Source organism: Elgaria multicarinata, chromosome 2, assembly GCF_023053635.1.
Source record: "Elgaria multicarinata webbii isolate HBS135686 ecotype San Diego chromosome 2, rElgMul1.1.pri, whole genome shotgun sequence".
Taxonomy (NCBI): domain Eukaryota; kingdom Metazoa; phylum Chordata; class Lepidosauria; order Squamata; family Anguidae; genus Elgaria; species Elgaria multicarinata.
In genome coordinates, this window is record NC_086172.1 from 159,472,640 (window position 1) to 159,495,045 (window position 22,406).

At 43.9% G+C, this 22,406-nt stretch overlaps 1 protein-coding gene across 3 annotated transcripts in view; it reads right to left on the bottom strand.

The window, feature by feature from the left end:
* The window catches only part of DICER1 (dicer 1, ribonuclease III), a 61,002-nt gene extending 50,292 nt beyond the window's left edge, over positions 1-10,710 (bottom strand). The window contains exons 1-2 of one of the 3 annotated variants that reach the window (XM_063118004.1): positions 10,447-10,710; positions 79-144 (exon numbers count right to left, since the gene is read on the bottom strand). The gene's annotated coding sequence lies outside the window, so the exon portion shown is untranslated. Of the gene's footprint in view, positions 1-48; positions 145-10,446 lie in introns of all 3 variants that reach the window. The other 2 variants (XM_063118005.1, XM_063118006.1) reach the window with 2 other exon arrangements.
* Between the last annotated feature and the right edge of the window lie 11,696 nt (positions 10,711-22,406).

Sequence of the window (22,406 nt, forward strand, 5' to 3'; positions counted from 1 at the left end):
TGAGAACTTCAACCCAACTAGTGCTAAAATGTAAACTAAGAACCACACCTTAGCATTATTTCAGAGCATTTTTTCTACCTTGAATCCTGATATTGAGCTTTTCCAGAGTTTCCAAGCCTGTAATTTTGTTTCAACCTAGGTATCCTAGAAAGAAATATAAAGATAGCACATTTTAACATTAAATTCTAATAAAACTGAACAATGCCATGTGGTAGTCTACTTTCTTGCATTTAAAATTTAACTCTGGCATAAAAACATATTACTCTTCAAAATCTAAACTTCATATGTTCTTTTTGGCCAAGAATACAGACAGTGAGTGTCTGAAAGATCAGTTTAAGGGCTTTAATATATTTGCATATTTTTACTTATCTGCTAAAGTAATTGGTTCACTAATATCAATTAGATTTACAGCTGGTTCTATGTCACTGTTTCTTACATTAGGAAAATAAGATCTTAAAGAAATGTAATAGTCACTGTGTTAAAGAATAGCGACATCTGTCCATTTTATAGTAAATCTCAAATAACTGCAACTTTGTTCTATTATACTTATTGAAAAATGCACAAAAACAGAGAACCATTACGTTTTTGTATAACCATGTGAAAAAAAAAAGACAGTCAATGAATACTTCTTGATGTTAAAAGTAACTGCTAACAGGCTTTTGGTTTTCTGTTTCCCATGGGCAGTATCCAATGCTACCGCAGCACTAGTGCTAATGACATTGTGCTAACATAAACTAATACTAGTGTAACTTCATTAATACTTGCTAGGAAAAAGTAGTGATTCGCTACTGAATTTCATTGAAATATTGCCATTTTTTTCCTTTGCCTAACAAACATTAATGATGTTACACTAGCATTGGTTTGTGCTAGAGCTGTGACAGCATTAGATACTGCCCAATGTACCTAGCCAATTTCAAAAAGCAAAATTAGCTTTTATAAAGCATACTGCTGGACAGTGTAATCCAGTCTTCCTCAACCTGGTGCCCTCCAGCTGCATTAGTGTACAACTGATATCATCTCCAGCCAACATGGCCAATGGCAATACTGGCTGGAGATGATGGGAGTTGTACGCCAACACAGGTGGAGGACAGTAGCTTGAGGAAGGCTGATTTGGTCTAAAAATATCCTATTTAACGAAGAGCAAGCCAAAGTTCATTCAAAGAAGTTGAAAAATCAACCTGCCACAAGTGAAGAATATTTAGGCAATAGTCAACTGCTGTTTTACTGTTCATGGAGCTGACCAGGAAAGAGTACCCCAACAAAGGATCTAGCCAGATCTTTTAAGTTTACCATCTCAGCTGTGACCTACTCCAATGGTGGAATGCCGTATAATATAGATGGCTATTCTACCAAAGGGGATAAAGATATAAAATAAGCTGCGAGTAGTGCTGTACCATTCTCTTGCCCCATACATTTGTTTTTATTATTTAGAGGATAGAGAAACAAATTTTGCACTGATTATGTTATGCTGCAAACAAAGCGAAGAGACCATACTTTGACATTTGAAGTGGGGGAGATTAAACTAAAGGAGGAAGCAGATAGCTTGGCCAGAGAACTATAACCAAGACAAAACTGTATTAGTCCAGCTGTAATTCTGCCCAAAGTTTTTGTAATAATAAAACCATGCCAGCATACTTTGCCAGCCCATGTTTGGCACAGACATATACAATGTATAATCTCTTTCTGTCACATAAAGTGAAGGCCATGCTTTTGTAAATCCCTTGTCAATTTCTGGGTCTCTTTTGCAACACATAAAACTTGCTACAAGTTTGTGTGATTGTGTGTTTGGCAAAGTACTCTCTCACCTTTTGGAAGAACTATTGCCTTCCATCTAGTAAAATTTCACTGAATGTAAGCAATTTTAGATTACAGTGGGCACAAAAGATAGACAAATATAATGTTGCCTTCTACTGCATTTTGAACAGAGAAATCTCATTGGTCTTTCCTACTATGCCTTATTTTGGCACTTTGAGCATTAGAAACAAATTACTACAGTTGGCAAAAAAAAAAAATATCAGATGAAAATTGAGACTGTTAGTTCCCCCAAAAAATCCACTGACAAGTTATTTTATTTTGACAGTTTACTTTGCATTTACCCAAGCAGAAGTGGAAGAACAGAAGTGTAACTGACAGGAATGAAATTGCAAACTGCTGTCTTCAGTGTAGCAGACCCTTTCAGTTCCTAAACTAACATATTGCTAGACAGGCTTCATACCAAAGACTGAGCCAAGTTCTAGTACAAAACTACAAGCTTACATCACATTAGCATGTCAATAGTTTTGTCTCCTCTGGACAAAAGGCCTGTTGCAGCAGTCAACCATCCTGCTCTGACAGCCAAAGGCACTCACAGCAGCAACAATCTATTCCAATCAGTCACCAGTAAGTTAATGTTATCTACACACAGTACAAAGCATGTTAATTTCCTTTTTCTTTATAGTTGTTCAGGATGTTCACAGGCCAAGGGGAAATTGGCATGTGGACATCATGTGACCATATAACAAAAAAATATGTCTTGCTTAAAAGTATTCTTAATTTTGTAGCTAACTCATTTCATTCTAGCATTCTGTCCAATAAGTTAATTGCTACATATTGCTTCTGGACTACTTCTAGGCATCATTGGTCTTTTAAAACATTGGCATTTATAGATTTGGAACGTCCATAAAAACTATTTTATTAATACTGATAAATATATTGGAAATCTATCCAAATTATATCCTAAAATTCAAAGGCACTGAAGTGCAAATCAAATGCAAATCAAAAGCTTATTTGAAATGCATCTCATTTTTCAGGATGCATTAATACAACAACAATACATTGTTTGGGGCATTTTAAAAGACAAAATCTGTTAGAGATTTAACACAAAATACCCCACCCTCAAAATTATTTATCTAAGTAAAAAGAATTGATAAAATGAGACTTATCCTGCAATCACATCTGCACAGTCAACTGCTTAAATAATGTCTGAAAAATGCAAGCTTCCTTCTCCAACAAAGCTAGAGGCAAGTGGTAGAGCTGAAATCTTTTCAGAGCCTCTATAATTTTTACTTCATGGAATGTAGCAACAGCTGCCATGGGCTCATGCAGGGGCTCCAGCACAGGATTTGCATAAATGTAAATCATACACTTCTCTTTTCTACACCGCTTAGATGGGGGTGGCAAAATGCCAACATATTCAAAGGAATTGTACGTTTTTTGTGTTCTCTCTTTGCAAGGCTCTTGCTTTGAAATTCCTGTTAGGAACAGGCTGTGTCACATTTATAACCAATAGTGTTTCTTTTTTTTAAAAAAAATAGACCCTTTCAACTTAAGAGAATGATCAACCCAACCTAATTTCCTTAAACATGTGTTTTTAAAATGCCATTTTAAAAACACTAAACATGTTGGATGATATGGGTCTTGGCATTTGCATGGTCTTTTCCCCACAGAACAAAGTACCCCTCCTCTGCCACTACCCCTCCCACCATCAAACAACCTCCCAGAGGTCAAGCCAATGGCTGCTGATGGAGGTTTCCTGCTCAGACTAACAATCCTATGCATACAGCTGCAGGGGGCTGTGTCAGTTGCAAACTACACATTGAACAATTCCCCTCAGTGGAACCCTCAGCTGATGTGGGTAACTTTTAACATTCTAGCAACTGGATCACTTTTGGGGACAAAAGCCAACCCATATGTATGTTGTCATCTGCTTAAACTATTTAAACCACTGTTGGTTATTTTCTCGGCCATCATTGGTTATTTCAACAGCCGGAGTCGCAAGACAAGAACAGTCAAAGCAGAGGCTGCTGCTCCAGGCCAGCCAGCAGGATAGATTTTCAGCAGCAATGGCTGATGGGATACTAGCAGGAGGACTGAGGGGGTGAAGGGGGGATGAGTCAACTCAGTGTGGACTAATAATCAACTCAACGCTGATCCTAATCCACACCATGGTTGATTAGTATCATACGTTGGGTTCAGACAACATGATAACCAATGGTAGTTTAAATAGTCGACGGTTGGTTATTTAACCAATCATGGGTTATTGTGTTGTGTGGAGGAAGTTTTTAAAGCAATGGTTGATAATTTGGCCAAAAACACCAATGCTGTTTAGAATTGGCTATTTGAACAGCCACTGGTTATCGTGTTGTGCGGAGGGGACCATTGGTTATTTCCTCAGCCACCATTGGTTATTTTGTCAGCCATAGAGGCTGAGTTCAGACGACATGCTATTGAACGGTTGTTTCCTATTCTGTTCTTATTACCACATCCCACCCCCCAGTTGATTAGCGTGTCATCCGAACAAGAGCTGTCAAAGCGGTGGCTATCCAGCCGGCAGGATAGATTTTTGGCAGCAAAGGCTCATGGGATACTAGCGGGAGGATTGAGGGGGGAGAGAGGACGGGGGATGAGTGAGTCAACTCAGTGTTGATCCTAATTCACAGCATGGTTGATTACGTTTATATTAGATAAACGACTGTCAAGTTGATTATTACCCCACTGTTGACTATCGTGTTGTCTGAATGCAGTCTTTGATATGTATATATGGTGGAGATGTCCTTCTGCTTCTGAATTCTGGGATACTGGTGAAGTCATGTTACTGATTTTTGAGATACTGGTGAAGTCTTGCTACAACTGAAGAATTTAAAGAAAATTAAATTGGTGAGTTCCAGCTACAGCCAGCTTGTTCACTTTAAACATGTCTCTAGCATGCTCTTACAGGATGAACTATGTAAGTTCTCTGCAATATTGAAAGTCTGTTGTAGCACTTCCAATTACTGGATTAAGGGTCATTCCATAGATGAGGCTAGCCTTTCACATTTACACTTAATTAAGCAAGCACAGAAAAAGGGTGTATTAAAGGACTCTTGCCAAGCAAAGGTTATATAAATGATTGAACGAAGTGGGCCTCATTTCATTTGGTTAGGCTTTCTTATAACTAAGCTATTACAAACAGACTGCAGAACGCATAATATCAATTTTGTATTGCCACCATCCCTTCAAGTAGTTTCTAAAATGCTTGAAGAATGCTCCTAATACAGAAACCCGGAAACCCTCTACATGTCTTGGTTCTAGACCATGACCATCAGAGTTCATGAACTCATCTTTAAATTGATGATTGTACCTGTGATGCAAATATTATAAAAGGTATCCACCACCCTTTATTGCTCTGTCCTTCCATAAGATTAATCTTGTTTCCATTTATGAACAGGGCAGAATTTCTCTCTCTCTCAAAATTTGTCAGTTCAGAAATAATAACAAGATTACCATGGCCTCAACATTTGTTCACTAGTAGAATCAACAATCAGAATGAATATTCAGTATAATATACCATTCTAAGGCAGTAATTTATTTTAATTATTCTGTTATTTCTTGACTTAGAATTTATATTCATCACAAGATAGCTAAAAAGGAATAGTTGCACAAAACCTAGGAATCCCCAAGATAGTCTGAACACTAATTAGCATTTATATTCATCACAAGATAGCTAAAAAGGAATAGTTGCACAAAACCTAGGAATCCCCAAGATAGTCTGAACACTAATATTGTAAAAGTACTAAAATCCAGTTAATTTTCCAAAATATGTACTAGGGCCACACAAAAGCAGGTTGAAATATGCATATCCTTAGGGTAATGACAGTCTTTACAGAGAAGGGGATATTGCCTCACATATAATAGTGGGTACTCTAGTTAAGGATGGAGAATGACAGTCCTGTTTTCCCCAGTTCAACCTCAGCATAGGCCTTGAGGAGAGATTTGAAGAATACTAACAAACTAAAAGTTACACAGAGAATATTGATATGTAAAAAGGTTGAAGGCACATAACTAAATAGTATTGAACCGGCGACATAATAGTAATTTTAAAAATATGGTTAGAAAGGTGAACACCTATTCATCCTCTAAATAGAAGAGAGGTAGTACCGGGTTCAAGTTGAAACAGTATACCAGATTTAAGATAAACATCAGAACATTTCTTTACTCTAAAGATGCTTGGCATATTGCCGTACTAGTTGTGGAATCCCCTATCCTGCGTAAAAAAATAAAGTTTGGAGAAAACACCAGCCAGGAAGGAATGGTTTCACAAAACCTAAGGAATAGCAAGATGGTCAGGCTTCCTGATGTTTGTTTCAGATAGCAGGCATTTAAAAAAAAAAAGCACCTCAGTCCCATGGGGGTACACAGGAAGTGGTATCTGAATATGCATCTCTAGCTGGACAGGGAGATTGCATAAACAAATGTTGTCATTGGACAAAAAGTTTCCATACCTCTCTTAGAAGCATTAGTCTCTCTGTTCTCAAGAAAGAAACAGAAAGTTATTCCAAGTTTAAAGCAGGGGAAATCTGCACCCACCAGGGAGGAGTATGTTGCCTTTGCTGGATGGGTTCAAGAATGAGAATTTGCCCCCCCCCCCCAGTGAAACAGGTTACAAATATCACATTGCTGACAGTTTTTATTGGCAAGTAATTTGTTTATATCTATCTTGAGTAGGTCCTGTATTGCAACAGAATTTCTAGTAGCTTCATCATTATTTTTTTATTATGAATTGCCTTGAATAACTCCCAGAAGATACAAATTTTAAAAAATAAATAGATTGCATCTCTTTTTCTAGTACATAGTCTAGTACATAACTAGTACATAGTCTGTTCTAGTTATGTTAGCTGAGCAATTATTCCTTTAGCACTCTAACATCAAAGTGGTGTCATATCCCTAATTTTTCATGGTTTTACAGTTTGGGTTGTATTCAATGGTGTTCCACCAATGATGGATGCTCCTGATGGAATGGATTCCCCCTCCCCCTTGCAGCTCCCTGTGCTCCCCCAAATCACTCCACAGTGTGTGGAGATCCTCTAGAGATGATTTGGGGGGCAGGGAAAGAAAAATTCTTATTGTTCCTGAAGGAACCTGTGTGTTTCGCCTAAGGATGGAGTATTTTTTTATGTTATTATCTATTTCATTTATATACCATCCCATAGCCGAAGCTGTCTGTGTGTTTTACAATAAGTTACAGGTGGGTTTTATATTTTTGGAATTGGAAGATCAACCATTGTTTGTTTCTTCTTCCCAGGAACCCTTGGAAGGATCCCAGGTACAACCTAAAACTATCTCTTTGCCTAGTAGAAACTAATTTGATTGTCCACAGCCTCCTCCCACTTTCCATCTAAAGACTGTAAGCAAATGCAGACTCCTTGGCTTGAGCATCAGCTGCTTTTTACCTCCACCCACCCTTCTTTGCCTATTTTTTTTACCACTTTGCCTGATGAAGAATTACAGAGAACTTAAAAGCTTGAACAGTATTTTATGACCTCTGAGTTCGCCTAAAGCTATTATGGTGATACGGATTTTGGAATTTTTCTGTTGAACATTCTTTTCCCATTTAATATAACATTTTAAACTATATATACTAAACGCTTGTTTCAGTTTGGGGAGAATACAATAACCCAAGGAAAATATTAAGATGATTAGTCCTAACAGTGCGTGCCTGACTCTACCAATTCCTAGTACTAGCACTCACATTTACTTCGCTGTAGTTTAGTCTTCAGATACAGTGTCTACTGTGGGGTTGTCAATTCTAGTTAACAGAGTACTTCATGAACATAGAAAGTCAGTTTCTGGACAATTTGCTCATAAAGAAACCAAAAGGATACATAAACTCTACAAATCAGTACAACCAACCTTCCAGTATAAGGTTTATGATTGTACTCTTAGGGACAAGCTACACATTAGAGTTTCCTGTAGCTTCTCCCAACATCCCTTTATAATGTAAAGCCAATACTGGAGGCTACAATTAAGATGGGAAGAAGGGGGTCGCTTAACCCTTTCTCTCACAGTCATTTTTTCTCTTATCAAAATTGACTCCACCCCACAATGCTTTTTTTCCTTCAGGAGAAAAAAAATATAGGCCTGCAGAAACAATGGCACTGGGGAACCTATGGGGGAAAAGAAAAGAAAGTGAAAGTCCTGCCATAGCAGGCAGTAGGAACTCTAAGGGTAGGGAGCAGATGAAGTTTTCACCAGCATTACTATATTCAAAAGGAACAGGTGTCTATTGCACAGAACACCTATTGTGCAACTGACACTAAATCAGGTCAGTGGTTTTTTTTTTGGTGGGGGGGAAGAGAACATCTGGAAGCACACAAACTCAAAAAATGTTGCTGGTATACTGAAGAGCAGGGGTGGGGAGAAGGTAGATCTCTTATGATTTGCAATATATTAGCAAGGGTTTCTAACTTTCAGGGACAATAAAAGCCCTTATTTTTTTCAACTAAGTTAGGCTGCTGAAATCAAGAAAGCTTGGAGAAAAGACAGAGTAGAATTGCATGCACTTTCCAGTTCCGGTACTAAAAACAAATTTCTGGGCTAAGCATAAGCTTGACATCTTGTTCTTTAAATCTATATTTGCCTTCCTAAGTCATTCTTTTGCAGCTAGCTTATTTTTGCACTGCAGGGTTCTTGTAAAAAGAAAAAAAAATGGTTCCCACAAACGTAAAGTCTCTGGACAACCTTACTGTAACATCACCATTCCATAGCAGAATATTAAATGTGTAGATCTGTGAGTGTCTTGCAGTAAATCAGCAAGTATTTCTTATTCCCAATTAGTTAGCAACAGGAGCAGCAACAAAATGACACCTCAGCCCCACATTATAGTGTTGAAATAAAGAAAGCATGGGGTAACCAGGAGTGGTTTGTGTGTGCATGGAAGGACTGAGCGCAGTTCGATACTTATCCCACAAGCCTGAAGTTTGCCCACTCCTGCTTTTCCATACTCCCAAGTGGCAGGAGAATTCTACTTTAAAAATATTATGCCAAAATATTATTTACAAAAAGACCAAATCCAGTTTATACTATCTGACATTATTTGAAGCTTAATTTAAAAACTCACACCATCTTCAATGTCAAATCCCACCCCAATGACTTCCAACTAAGTAAGGCTTAGGCTTAGACTTCTTAAAACACTATCAATGGGGGATTTTAATTCATAAAACCACTATAGCATTTCAAGAGATAAACAAAACATCCTTTACGCACATTTTTAAAACAATCAGAATAGAAAATTATATTATTTGTTCCAATGTATTGGGACACATTTTCTATTTTCTCAGGCAGACAAGAGGGCAATAACAACATCAGAAGCAGCAGCAGGTACAATTCAGATATTTTGTTCAATGATAAGTAGAGAGAGAGAGAGATGAAGGGAGGAGATGATGCATCTCTTCCAAGAGAAGGAGGTTAGTTTAAGAGAGGGGAGGGATGGGGGACATGCAACACTCATGTAATCCTAACAATACCCCAGACAGAAAGAAGGAATCCACGTGGGGCGACATGTGTAGGAGAAGTCTAGGTTGCCTGAAGTTGCTTATTTATGCCAGTCTCGTGGACACAGATCGATGGGTGTTGCTTTAAGTCAGACCCTTTTAAATCCACGTTACAACTGAGGCCCTTATTTCTTGGGAATTATGCTCAGGTAACCCCAGAGGACAAATGGATGTAGCAAGAAATGCAAAAAAGAGGAGGAAAAAACAGACACTGACTTCTCCCCATGTTCTGGCCCACACACTTGGGGGAGGGGAGGGGGAAAACAGGTCTGATTGCTCTCTTTGTACAAAGCGTGGCAGCTCCAAGAGGGATAACCCCAAGACCACCACAGCTGAATATTCCTCATCTTCCCCACCTCCCCCAATGATAACATGTCAGCCATCCCGATTCGTATGCCATGAAAAACAGCTCAGAGATACATCTCACCAAGTCCAAGGAGCCTTATGAGCCCAGACAACCTCCTGGCTGTATCTGAATCCTGGCACAAAACTGTTCTATACATATTGGATAGGTCTCTTGTTACTACGGTTGTGAGATGACGATGATAGATGGATACCGTGGGATGCCTTTTATTGAAAATGCTTATTTTATTTGCCATTTATTCGTTATTTCCGTTACTAAAGAAAGAAATGATGCCTAGCTGTTGAATTATTAATTTCTCCCAAAGCCTGGAACATATGCAGTTTTTATAAGTTGCATTATTAGTATTATTTGAAGATGGGGGGATATGACTGAGGTAGGAAGGAAGAGTGGAAGGGAGCCACGGGAATTTGGGAGGGGGGGGGAGAGAGAGAGAGAATAAAACCAAGGCGACTCTCTCCAGCCGCACCGCCGCCGCCCACCCCCGGAAGGAAGCGGGTAACTTGAGCAGAGGCCCCGACCGCGATGCCTGAGGAAAAGAGGGAGAGGAAAGCGGCGCTGAGTAGGAAGACAAAGGCTTCCCCCTCCTCACCACATCCCTCCGACTCGACGCCCCCCTGACTGAGGCGGTGGCGACGGCCAGCTCCGCTGAAGGAAAAGAAACGGGAGCCCAGCAGCCCCGGCAGGTGTGGGAGGCCCCCCCGGGTCAGGCGGAGGAGGAGGAGGAGGAGGGCCCGGCGAGCTCGGGCTCGGCACAACGGGGAGCGAAACCAGCCAAGGGCCGACGGCGCCTCCTACCTGCCAGGTGGGACCCAGCCCGGAGCTGCCCCGGCTACAGGCGTCGCCTCATTGTGCCGCCATTGCTGCTGCCGCTACTATTGCTGCCGCCATTTCGCCTTCGCCGCCTCTCTCTCAACTGTCAGGTTCCTCCATTCACCTGGGGCCGGCTGGGACAAGCCTCCTCCCCGCCCCTGCCTACGCAAAAGGAGCTCCACCCTCGCTCTCGCCGACAGGGCCCGACGCAACGCTGCTGGCGCAAAAGCGCTCCGAGAATTCGGGGGGGCCGCCAACAACAGCAGCAGCTCCCTGATCACCTCCCGGCTCTAGAGACACAGGCGCGCGACGCACTCGCCTAACGTGTCGCCTCCTCTCGCACCACGTTCCTGCCTTCCTCGGCCCGCCTGCTCGCCCTCGTCTCCGTTTATCTAGTAGATGAAAGAGCGGCCGCGATTGGAGGGGAGAGGCGGGTGAGAGGTTAAAGGTGGAGAGATGGTCCAATCGGGTGGCAGGAGACGACAAAGGATTAGGAAAGCTGCAGGAGAGGGAGGCGGGGCTTTAGGAAGAGGTTCACGTGCGTATGTCGCTGCTTCCCGGGGTTTCAGAGCTGCTGAAAGAGTCTAAGGGTGCGATCCTATGCGTTTTTAGACAGAGAAAAAAAATTCCTACAACTCCCAGCATTCCCCAGCCGGCATAGTTATCTGGGGAGCGCTGGGAGTTGTAGGACTGTTTTCTGTATTATTCTTATTATTTACAAGCTTTGCATTCCGCTCCATATCTGAAACAGATAGGATTGCACCCTAAGGGTGCAAACCTATGCATGTTTAAATAAATAAATAAAAAGTACTCCCAACATTTGTAGGACTTTTGTAGGGAGTTGTAGGACTTTTTCTGTCTAAACATCCATAGGGTTGCACTCAATTAAACGTCAAAAATATACACTGTCCAAACAGTAGTCAATCTTGGGAGCAGAAAGATTTTCTAACTCTAGAGCTGAGGCTCCAATTCAGTCGAAAATGATTGCAATTACAACTGAAAATAAACTTTCTTTAGTGCAACTATGGAGCACTAAAAGGGTCAAATTTAGTTTCATTTATATATTTTCCTGCTTCTAAATTCGGGGTGCAGCATGGAGCTGCTTGCAACCACATGAGCCATGTGTTGCCCATCCCTGCTTTAAACAGTAAAGGGATTAAAATAGGGTCACGAAGAGTCGGAAGCGACTGAATGAATAAACAACAACAAACAACCACTTGAAAAGGGAATTTCAGCAGGTGTCATTGTTGTCGACCGAATCAGCTCCCTGTGAGTAGCCACGTGTACAGCCAATAGAAACACTCCAGGTGGTTTGAAAGAAAACTTTACTTAGCAACATTTGACATATTCTACGATGGGATGGCTTGGTTCCCCCATCGTGGTCAGCACACCATGCAGGTGGGTAAAACAGCAGAATGAGAAGAAGGAAGAAGGAGGGAGGAGACAGGAAGTAGCAAGACAAGCATTGTAGCAATCCCCTCCCACCCTATAGGTGTTTGTTAACCCTTTAGCCTCAGGTCAGTGACCTGTAGCCTGAGTTCTGCTAACACCCCTTCTCGAAGGCCACAGGGCACTGCGCCAGTCCAAATAGGTCATTGCATCAGTCCTATGCCCATCAGGTGCCGCTGGTGCAGTTCCCCTGGTAGGGGTTTTGTCAGCACATCTGCCACCATCTCTTCGGTTGGACAGTACTTTAACTCAATCACTCTTTGCTCTACTAGGTCTCTTATCAGGTGATGCTTCACGTCGATGTGCTTCGTCCGTGGTCTCAGCTTCTCACTCGATGCCAGCTTTATGCACCCCTGATTGTCCTCATGTAGCACTGTGGCTTGAGTGATCACCAGCCCCATGTCAGTGAGTAATTGCCTGAGCCAAATCGCCTCCTGACATGCACTGGCCACTGCCACGTATTCCGCTTCTGTGGAAGACATGGCTACAACCACCTGCTTTTTACTGGCCCAACTGATGGCTCCGCCATTGTATATGAACAGGCTTCCCGACGTAGATTTACGGTCTGACTCGTCACCTGCCCAGTCTGCATCCACAAATCCGATCAGTCCCATGGATGTGCCTCTTGGCAGTTTTAGCCTTGCATCCGCAGTGCCTTTCAGATAGCGCATCACACGCTTCACTCCGTTCCAGTCACGCTGAGATGGGTTGGCTACCTTCCTACTCAGGATGCCCACAGCTGCAGCGATGTCTGGCCTGGTAACTGTTGCAATGAATAATAGCTTACCGATCGCCCTTCGATACTGCTGGTTGTCCGGTAGTGGAGTGTCGTCGCCTCGACCCTTCAGATGATCTGTGGTCATGGGAGTCTTGACCTGTTTCGCCTCTGCCATTCCAAACTCTAGCAGCATCTCTTCGATCTTTTGTCTTTGGTTAAGGAGAAAGCTCCCGTCTTTCCCCTTCTTGACCTGTATGCTTAGATAATGTGATATGGGACCCAGATCTTTAATCTCAAAGTTCTGCCTCAACTTGAGCTTGATTTCTGTGCTGTCATTCTGTGCTTAATTCCTGCTCATAGCACAGGATTAAGTCGTCCACATACACTAACACGTATGTCCATCTGCCCCCCTTCTGCCTGGTATAGAGGTAAGGGTCTGCTTTCCCTTTGGTGAAACCCAGGTTTACTAGGACTCCATTAATTTTCTCATTCCAGGCTCTGGCTGCCTGTTTAAGTCCATAGATGCTCTTGTGCAATTTACACACTTTCCCCACCCCTTCTGGATCTGCAAATCCTGGCGTTTGCATCATGTACAGGTCCTCCTCTATCTCACTGTATAGGAATGCAGTCTTAATGTCCAGATGCTTGACTTGCATCTCTCTGCTGGCTGCTATGCTCAGCATGGCTCTGATGGTCGTGTGTTTTACTACTGGGGCAAAAGTTTCATCATAGTCCTCCCCATACTTTTGAGAGTATCCCTTTGCTACTAACCTGGCTTTGTAGCGCTCTACTTCGCCGCTTGCGTTGCTTTTCACTTTGAAAGTCCACTTGCAGCCGATTGCCTTGCGATTGGGTGGGAACTTGGCCAGGGTCCAGGTCTCATTCTCATGTAATGAGTCCATCTCCTCCTGAGCTGCTTTCCTCCACTTGTCTGCCTCATCTTTAAGCAGTTGGGCAATGTCCTCCCAACTCGCTGGCTCCTGGACCTGTTGTGCCTTGGCTGTGAAGTAATAGTCACCGTATTTGGCTGGTGGCACCCCTTTAGTAGCCCGCTCCGACCTCCTGGGTTCTTGTCGCTCTGTTGCCTCCAGGTTGGGCTCCTCAGTGTCGCTGGCCTCGCTGTTGCTTTTGGGCATGTTAGTCGCCCCCTCATCTTGCTTGAATGCCTTGGGCTCCCCTTCTCCGCTGTCAAGTGCACTTAGATCCACCTCTATGAACTCCATAGTCCCGGGCCTTGCAATCTTGTCAAACTGCACACTTCGGCTGACTATGATGCTACAGTCTCGTGGAATGAGGATTCTGTAGCCCTTGCTGTAGGGGCTATATCCTGCCAGGACCCCTTCAATGGTTCTGTCACCTAGCTTAGTCCTCTTCTGCTCTGGGATGTGAGCATAGGCCTTGCATCTGAACACTCTCAGGTGGCCCACTTTTGACTTGGCTCCATGCCACAGTTCAAAGGGTGTCTTATCAGTGGCTCTGGTTGGCAGCCTGTTCTGTATGTAGGCCGCCGTCGACACTGCCTCTCCCCAGAATTTGAATGGTAGGTTTGCATCTGACAGCATGCTTCTTACCATGTCTAGGAGTGACCTGTTGCGCCTCTCAGCCACACCGTTCTGTTCCGGCAAGTAGGTGACTGTCCTCTGGTGTCTGATGCCTTGGGCCTGCAAGTATGTTCCCATCTCTTTTCCTACATACTCTCCTCCATTGTCAGTGTGAATGGCACCCAATGTCCTATGGAATTTGTTCCTGGCCGCTGCAACAAACTCTTTCAGCTTACTCAGCACCTCGTTCTTATGCTTGATGGTGTACACTGTCGTGAACCTGGAATAATCATGAATGAAAGTAAGGAAGTACTTACCCCCTCCAGGGGTTACTGCGTTCATTGGTCCACAAAGGTCAGAGTGGATGAGCTCCAATGGTTCTTTGGCTCTGCTCTCGCTTGCCTTGGGCAGTGGGGCTCGCATGAACTTGGTCTTGATGTAGCAAACACAATTCATCTTTGACTTGCACGCTGGGATTTGTAGGTCTGCAGTGAGTCCTTTAGTCACCAACTCTTTTACTGCCTCCATACTTCTGTGCCCCATGCGTCTGTGCCAGAGGTGGATGCAGCTGTCGTGGGGTATGTGCTCTGCCCTTCTGGCCTCTTCTCTGCCGCCGGTGACCTCATACATGGAGTTCCTTGCCACGGCATTGCCCCACAGGCTTCCGTCTCTGCTGATTTGGCATCTGTCCTCTTGGAAAAGCAGGACAAATCCATCCGCTGCAAGCTTTCTCACTGAGAGCAAGTTCCCTTCTAGGTCTGGCACAAACAAGACTTCTGTCAGCTTTGTCTTCCCGTCATGTGGTGGGGCTATGCAGTCTATGGTGCCTTCTCCCACCCCATCTGTTCTTATCTGTTCGCCATTTACCAGGCAAACATAACTTTGCCTTTGACGATTCAGTTTGGTGAAGAACTCTCTCTGGCTAGTCATGTGGCAGCTGGCCCCTGAGTCCAATATCCAAACCAGATTGTCCCCTTGAGTTCTGGATGGTTCAAGAGAGGCCAATTTGCAAAGGTTTGTCCGGGCATGTTTTTCATTGCCCTTCGTCTCCCTCTTGTGGCCGTTTTCGGGACAGTCCCTTTTAAGGTGTGTTTTCGCCCGCTTGGTCTTTGCCTTTAGGGCCTTCTCAGATTCCTTTGCGGCCTTCATTTCCCGCCCAGCCTTTGTCCTGTTACATGAGGCATCGGCCATGGTTTCCATCCTGCGAGTCCACTCACTAATCAGCCTGGCCTTCACATAGTCCAATTTTAACTCTGCTTCGGGGCGCACTCCTAAGGCTGTTATGAGGGGTTCGTAGGAGTCATCTAGGCTGCACAAAATGATGGACACGACATCCTCTTCCGAGGTCTCTGAGCCAATTGCTCTTAGTTCTTCAACCACTTGCAGGACTGCATTTACATGGTCTGGCAAACTATCGCCTCTTTCCAGCCTCATTTTAAACAGCTTTCTCTTCAGAAAGAGCTTTGTGTTTATGCTGTTAGGCTGATGTATTTTCTGCAATGCTTCCCACATTCCCTTTGCTGTTTTCTCATTTCGAATGTGGAGCAACTGGTCCTTGCTTTTCTGTCCTTTTTATCCCAGTCCTGGGGGTTTTCTGCAGGTCGAGCTGATTCTAAAACCTCCCACAAGTCATCTTTTACTAGCACCATTTCCATCTTGAACTTCCATGTCTGGTAGTTCCTGGTGTCTAACTTTGCCATGGTTGCGTATGTGTTGCTTTCAGCCATCCTCCCACACTCCGAGAGTTTTCTTTTCTTTTCTTGTCTAACCGATAAGCAGTACTCACAGGTTCCCAAGTGATTCCTTTCACGGGTTATTCTTTATTTGCGTCCTGGGCCCATAACCTGTTGTCGACCGAATCAGCTCCCTGTGAGTAGCCACGCGTACAGACAATAGAAACACTCCAGGTGGTTTGAAAGAAAACTTTACTTAGCAACATTTGACATATTCTACGATGGGATGGCTTGGTTCCCCCATCGTGGTCAGCACACCATGCAGGTGGGTAAAACAGCAGAATGAGAAGAAGGAGGGAGGAGACAGGAAGTAGCAAGACAAGCATTGTAGCAATCCCCTCCCACCCTGTAGGTGTTTGTTAACCCTTTAGCCTCAGGTCAGTGACCTGTAGCCTGAGTTCTGCTAACAGTCATTTGTATATATGGAGAACTTGGTGAAATTCCCTCTTCATCAAACATTTAAAGCTGCTGTCTTTTGTATCTGGTCAAGAGGGTAGGGCTCCTGCAGCCCTACCCTCTTGACCAGATGTGATGAAGAGGGACTTTCACCAGGTGCTACAAATGACACCTGCTGAAATTCCCTTTTCAATACAACTGTTAAAGATACAGGAGCCCTCTCCTCCTTTTCATATGGTCACCCTAATTAAAAATAATAATTCCTGTATACCAGCTGCAGCCTGGAATAGCTGAGGGACCTGATTCAGGGGATCTGTGGGACTTTGGATCCGACAGATGCAAAATGATCAGTGTCCCACCCTTAAATCCCCCATTTTGGGGCCTTACACTTGCTACTGCAAACAGGACAAGTGCCAGCTTTCCACCTGCAGAGCTCTCTGAGTGGGACAGAGCAACCAAGCAACCAGAGCAGTCAGAACCCAATTACCACTACCACTGCAAAGGAGCACCGTTGCCTAATCCCAATCCCCTCCAGAGAGTTAGGTGGTGGTGGTGGTGAGTACAGTTGCAATCCTACATGGTCACATAGGGAAGAATCCAACAGGGTACTTACACCTCTAGCACCTCTCTTGTACCCTGCTGATTCTGTTGCACGAGTGGGACCCACTGCTTGCTCAATAGCGATTTAGCACTTCCCAAAGGAAGACGTGAAATGAGCAGAAACACCCATTTCTCAATTGGGACAGGTTGGTGGGGTTTCCTTATGAAAGCTCTACCGACCTGCCCCGTTCGTTTCCAGTTGCCCCGGAAGCAGGGCCCGCTTGCAGGTGGGAATTGGGGTATAAGGGAATCGGTGGAGGCGTTAAAGCTCCTGTTGGATTCCACCCATAGGAATAATGCCTATTAAACACAGTGAGGCTTACTTTTGAGTAAACATGCATAGAAATACAGGAGTGTGTGTACTGCATCCTCTACCCCTCGGGGACAAATACCTTGATCCTAAGTATAAGAACATAAGAAGAGCCCTGCTGGATCAGACCAAGGGTCCATCTAGTCCAGCACTCTGTTCACGCAGTGGCCAACCAGCTGTTCACACATTAGCCAAATATATTTATTTGCCAGACAAAGTCTCTATTGTGCAAAACACTGTCATTATAAACTTAGGAAAACATACTCTTCAGATTGGCTGGGCAAGGCATCTACTCCTCACTCCTTTCTTTTTTGATCTAAAATGCTCCTGTTAAATGCTGTGCCTTGGTCTTTGGACTTTACAAGCTTCAGTGGTTTGCCAATGTCTTGATTTCCCTGCATATCTAACCAGTTGTTAAGTAGGCCAAAGTGAAGTTGTTTCAGACTGCAGGCTATACATGTGTGTTTATAAGTGGTATGTGGCTTCCTTTCTTGTAGTACTGTCTGTTTATAAAGCTTCATAACCTGAACCAGAAAAAGAATTAAAATAACACAATAGGCCAGAATAAACTCCAGAAGATACCCAGTAGAAGGAAAACTAAACACAATAACTAAGGGTGAAATCTAATACTGGCTGGCTGGCAGAATGGGCACTGTATGCAGAATGGATTCCGCCTCCCACCCACCGCAGCCTCCGTGCACCATTGGTGGTGAAAGGGGGAGGAGGAGGAGGAGAAGTTCTGTTGCAGCAGCAGAAGCATGCAGTTGTGTAGTGGAACCAGGGCTTGCAAGAATGCAACCCCCATCCTTCCTTATTAGCTGGCATGCTGATATCAGCTGTCCCCCCCCATCAGATTTCTCTGTTCTCTCCGAGCGTAGCTGCAATCCTCACAGTAGCTGAATTTTCCCAGCAACAATATATTGCTCCCCATTGTAATACAATGTATTAAGGGGGTGTGACGTTATATGTCTGTCCATACTGAGTTTATGTTCATAACCATGTATTCTTGTTTCAGATCTATAATTTGATAAGTATCTCTAGGGTTAGAATGGTGGATTTGCATGTGTGAGCTGATTGACTGAATCAGCATACCTAGAAGCCCTTAGATATCGGGGAGGGATCATAAGAACATCAGAAGTAGGGTTGCCATATGTACTGGAAAACCGGGGATGTCCCAATTTCCAGGAGATTCTGAAATGTCCTGAGGGGCTGGGCAAGAATCCTGGATTCCTGGTCCAGCTGGCCAGAGAAATTCTGACCTCCAAAATGGTGCCTTGAGCCTGCTCAGTGGAGCAGCAGCAGCAGAGAAAAGGATGCATCAATCTGGCCTTTTCCAGAGCATCACTGCTCCTCCACAGGCTCATCTGAGTCACTCACCATGATTCACCTTATTGCGCCTGCAGATGCGTAGAAGAGGAACAACAGCGAGGAAAGGCGCATGTGCTCTCCTCAGGCTACCTGAGTCCCATGCAATGCAAAGGAGTTTGGTGAGCTTGGCCGGTTGTGGTCAGACCTTTAGGGTAAGTGCGGGGCGGAGCTGCTGGGTTATTTGTGGGGGAAGAAAGAGTTTTGTGGGGGACAGGAGTGAGTGAGTGGGGGATGAGAGGATGAAGGAGAGGAAAAGAGAGAGGGGAGAAAGGAAAGGAAAGTCACTCCCCCACAAATTGCCCTTCAAAAACCCACTTCCTTGGATTTGGGTTGCAAGCCTCAATTCTGTTACTTGGAAGTAAGTTGCAGTGGATTTAAGATGTCTTGTTTTACAGTTGTTGATGTTTTAATTGAAAAATTGGGCTTTCCCTAGACCTTTAGATATTGTTCAGTTTTTTTTAAAAAAAAACCTAGCCCCCCTCCCCCCCCCAAAAAAAATTGTCCAGGTTTTGTGGATTCAGAATATGGCAACCCTAATAAGAAGTGCCATGCTGGATCAGACCAAGGGTCCATCTAGTCCAGCACTCTGTTCACACAGTGGCCAACCAGCCATCGGCCAGGGATGAACAAGAAGGACATGGTGCAACAGCACCCTAACACCCATGTTCCCCAGCAACTGGTGCACACAGGCTTACTGCCTCAAATACTGGAGATAGCACACAACCATCAGGGTTAGTAGCCACTGATAACCTCCTCCTCCAGGAATTTATCCAACCCCCTTTTAAAGTCATCCAAATTGGTGGCCATCACTAGATTCTGTGGTAGTAAGTTCCATAATAGCTCAGTGGCATAGTGCTTTCTTTGCATGCAGGAAGTCTCTGGCTCAATCCCTGTTTTTCCCATTTGGGGGGTGGGGAAGAAAAAAGATCAGAGAGCAGGTGATGTGAAAGACCTCTGCTGGAGATACCCTGCCACCAGCATAAACCGTAAAAGCTAGATCAGGGGTGGGCAACGTGCAGCCCTTAAGGCTGCCCATCAGCTGCAGGCCCCCTGGTGTACCCCATTAAAAAAAACTTGGCATGTGTAGTGGCTATGGAGTGCAAGGTACGTTTAGCCCTTCAGGCACACTGTAGTCGCTACAGGGTGCCCAGGAATTAAATTTAGATTGGAGAGAAGCTAAATTTAACCACTGTAGCTCTATAGTCCAGTGGAAGTGTTTACTATGAAATTTTAGCAGCAAAACAGCAATTTTGGAACATTTGGGGTGGGAGGTTCTCTGTGGACTGTGCTGCACTCAATGGACAGCAGGCCATAGTTGGGGTCTGGCGGGTGAAATTAGCCCCCACACCTCTGGAAGTTTCCCACCGCTGGGCTAGATGAACAAATAGGCTGACCTAGGCTGCTTTCAGACAGAGAACGTCTAGCACTGGCAATCATTGCTCCTCCACTGTCAGTTGAAAGAACTTCTAGTGACTGCCCGGTGTTCTAGGGCAGTGTGTACATCTCAGTATTTTCTGTCCACACAGGGACTACAATATAGCCAAGTGGGCAGTGTTGTCCCCTTCCCTATCACCACCCCATATGGTCACCACACATCCTTTCTCCCAACATTTTGAACTAGATGCTTCTCAGGATCATTTTAGCACCTTTGGGGGTGGGTGGGGGGGTTCAAGTTTTTCTTTTTTAAAAAATTGCCTGCTGCACAGGCCAAGTAGATTGTAGCCCTTTTTTCTGAATAAACATGGTTACACCAGGGCTGTAAATCTTGACTTGCTTCGGTCAGTTTCAGTTGTCTGGACCCTCTGTAAAATTCCATGAATGAAGCAAGGTGGTTGCATAAAAAAAGAAAGAAAAAACTCATCTGGAAGCACTCCTTGTATAACACAGCTTCCTAGGTTCCCAAATCTGCGGGGAAAGTTGACCCATGATTGATTTCCTTGTAAACATCAGATGTCCTTTTAGGTTTCTTTCCCACTTCTATCAGCCCATTCTATTTTTTAAAAAAGAAAGGTACAGAATGCTCTGTCAAGACATTAGTCTTTGTCTGCTGTAGTTGCTTAATGTTCTGTGACATTTTAATCTTTTAGAGACTTCTTGTTATAGCCCAATGTTAGAACTGATTTTATTGTTCATTTCGGGGAAGGACTTCCTGAAGTATCCTTGGCATCTAAAAGGCCATAAATTCAGATTGTCATTTTAAAACCAACGTTACAAAAGCAGCAGGCACTGACCTTTTCGCAGAAGAAAAGAGACAACAAGAAAAAAGAACAAGATATACTATAATCAACCAGTGCCTAGTTACTGCACTACATCACATTACTCTCAGAACTCACCATGACTGACAATTCAAGCCTGCAAAACAGAACAAGCCCAATTCAAAATTAATGAATCAAAGGGGTTTAAGGAAAGGATCTATGCCTAGGGAAGAAGGCTTTCTATTCTATATTTTATATATAAGCATCTGCTTTGCATGTGGAAGGTCCCAGGTTCAATCCCCGGCATCTCCAGCTAGGTCAGGAAAAACTCCTGCCTGAAACCCTGGGGAGCCGCTCCCAGTCAGTGTCAACAATGCTGAGCTAGATGGACCAGTGGTCTGACTCAGTATAAGACAGCTTCTGACGGTCCCCTGCTCCCTTTGTTCCTATATATATATATATATATATATATATATATATATATCCCATGGTTTCTTTAGAATCATAGAATAGTAGAGTTGGAAGGGACCTACAAGGCCATTGAGTCCAACCCCCTGCTCAATGAAGGAATCCACCTTAAAGCATCCCTGACAGATGGTTGTTCAGCTGCCTCTTGAATGCCTCTAGTGTGGGAGAGCCCACAACCTTCCTAGGTAACTGGTTCCATTGTCATACTGCTCTAAGAGTCAGGAAGTTTTTTCTTAAGTCCAGCCAGAATCTGGCTTCCTGTAACTTGAGCCCATTATTCCATGTCCTGCACTCTGAGATGATCGAGAAGAGATTCTGGTCCTCCTCTGTGTGACAACCTTTCAAGTATTTGAAAGGTGCTATCATGTCTCCCCTCAGTCTTCTCTTCTCCAGGCTAAACATCCCCAGTTCTTTCAGTCTCTCCTCATAGGGCTTTGTTTCCAGACCCCTGATCATCCTTGTTGCCCTCCTCTGAACCCCTTTCAGCTTGGCTGCATCCTTCTTGAAATGTGGTGCCCAGAACTTAGATCAGGGATGGGCAACACACAGCCTGTGGTCAGCATGCAGCCCCCACGACTAGGGCTGTATGAATTTTCATCTGCATTAGGTGTCTTTCCTTCTGATGTCCCCTCATTGACAGAATCAGTTGGGTGGTTTTTTTTTTTTTTGAGGGATGTACAAGAAGTTTGCTCCACTTGCACAAATGCATTTTAGTGCAATTGTGCATTAGCACAAAACGTCTGACCCACAACTGAGAAAAATCCAATCCACTGTAGAGGTTGGATTCATAGAAATCTGAAATCATTTGAATCTGTTGTGGATTTCTCCAACAACCCTACTCACCGTGCTGCCCACCCCCCACTCTGGCTCCTGAAATTCACAGCAGCAAAAATAATTGCCAGGTTGTTGAAAAGAAGTGAGATTTAGCCATTTAGCCATTTTTTTTAAAAAAATATATCCCATGGTTTCTTTAGAATCATAGAATAGTAGAGTTGGAAGGGGCCTATAAGGCCATTGATTTCAACCCCCTGCTTAATGCAGGAATCCACCCTAAAGCATACCTGACAGATGGTTGTCCAGCTGCCTCTTGAATGCTTCTAGTGTGGGAGGGGTGGGGATGTTGGGAGCTGTAGTCCAAAACATCTGGAGGGCAACAGGTTAGGGAAG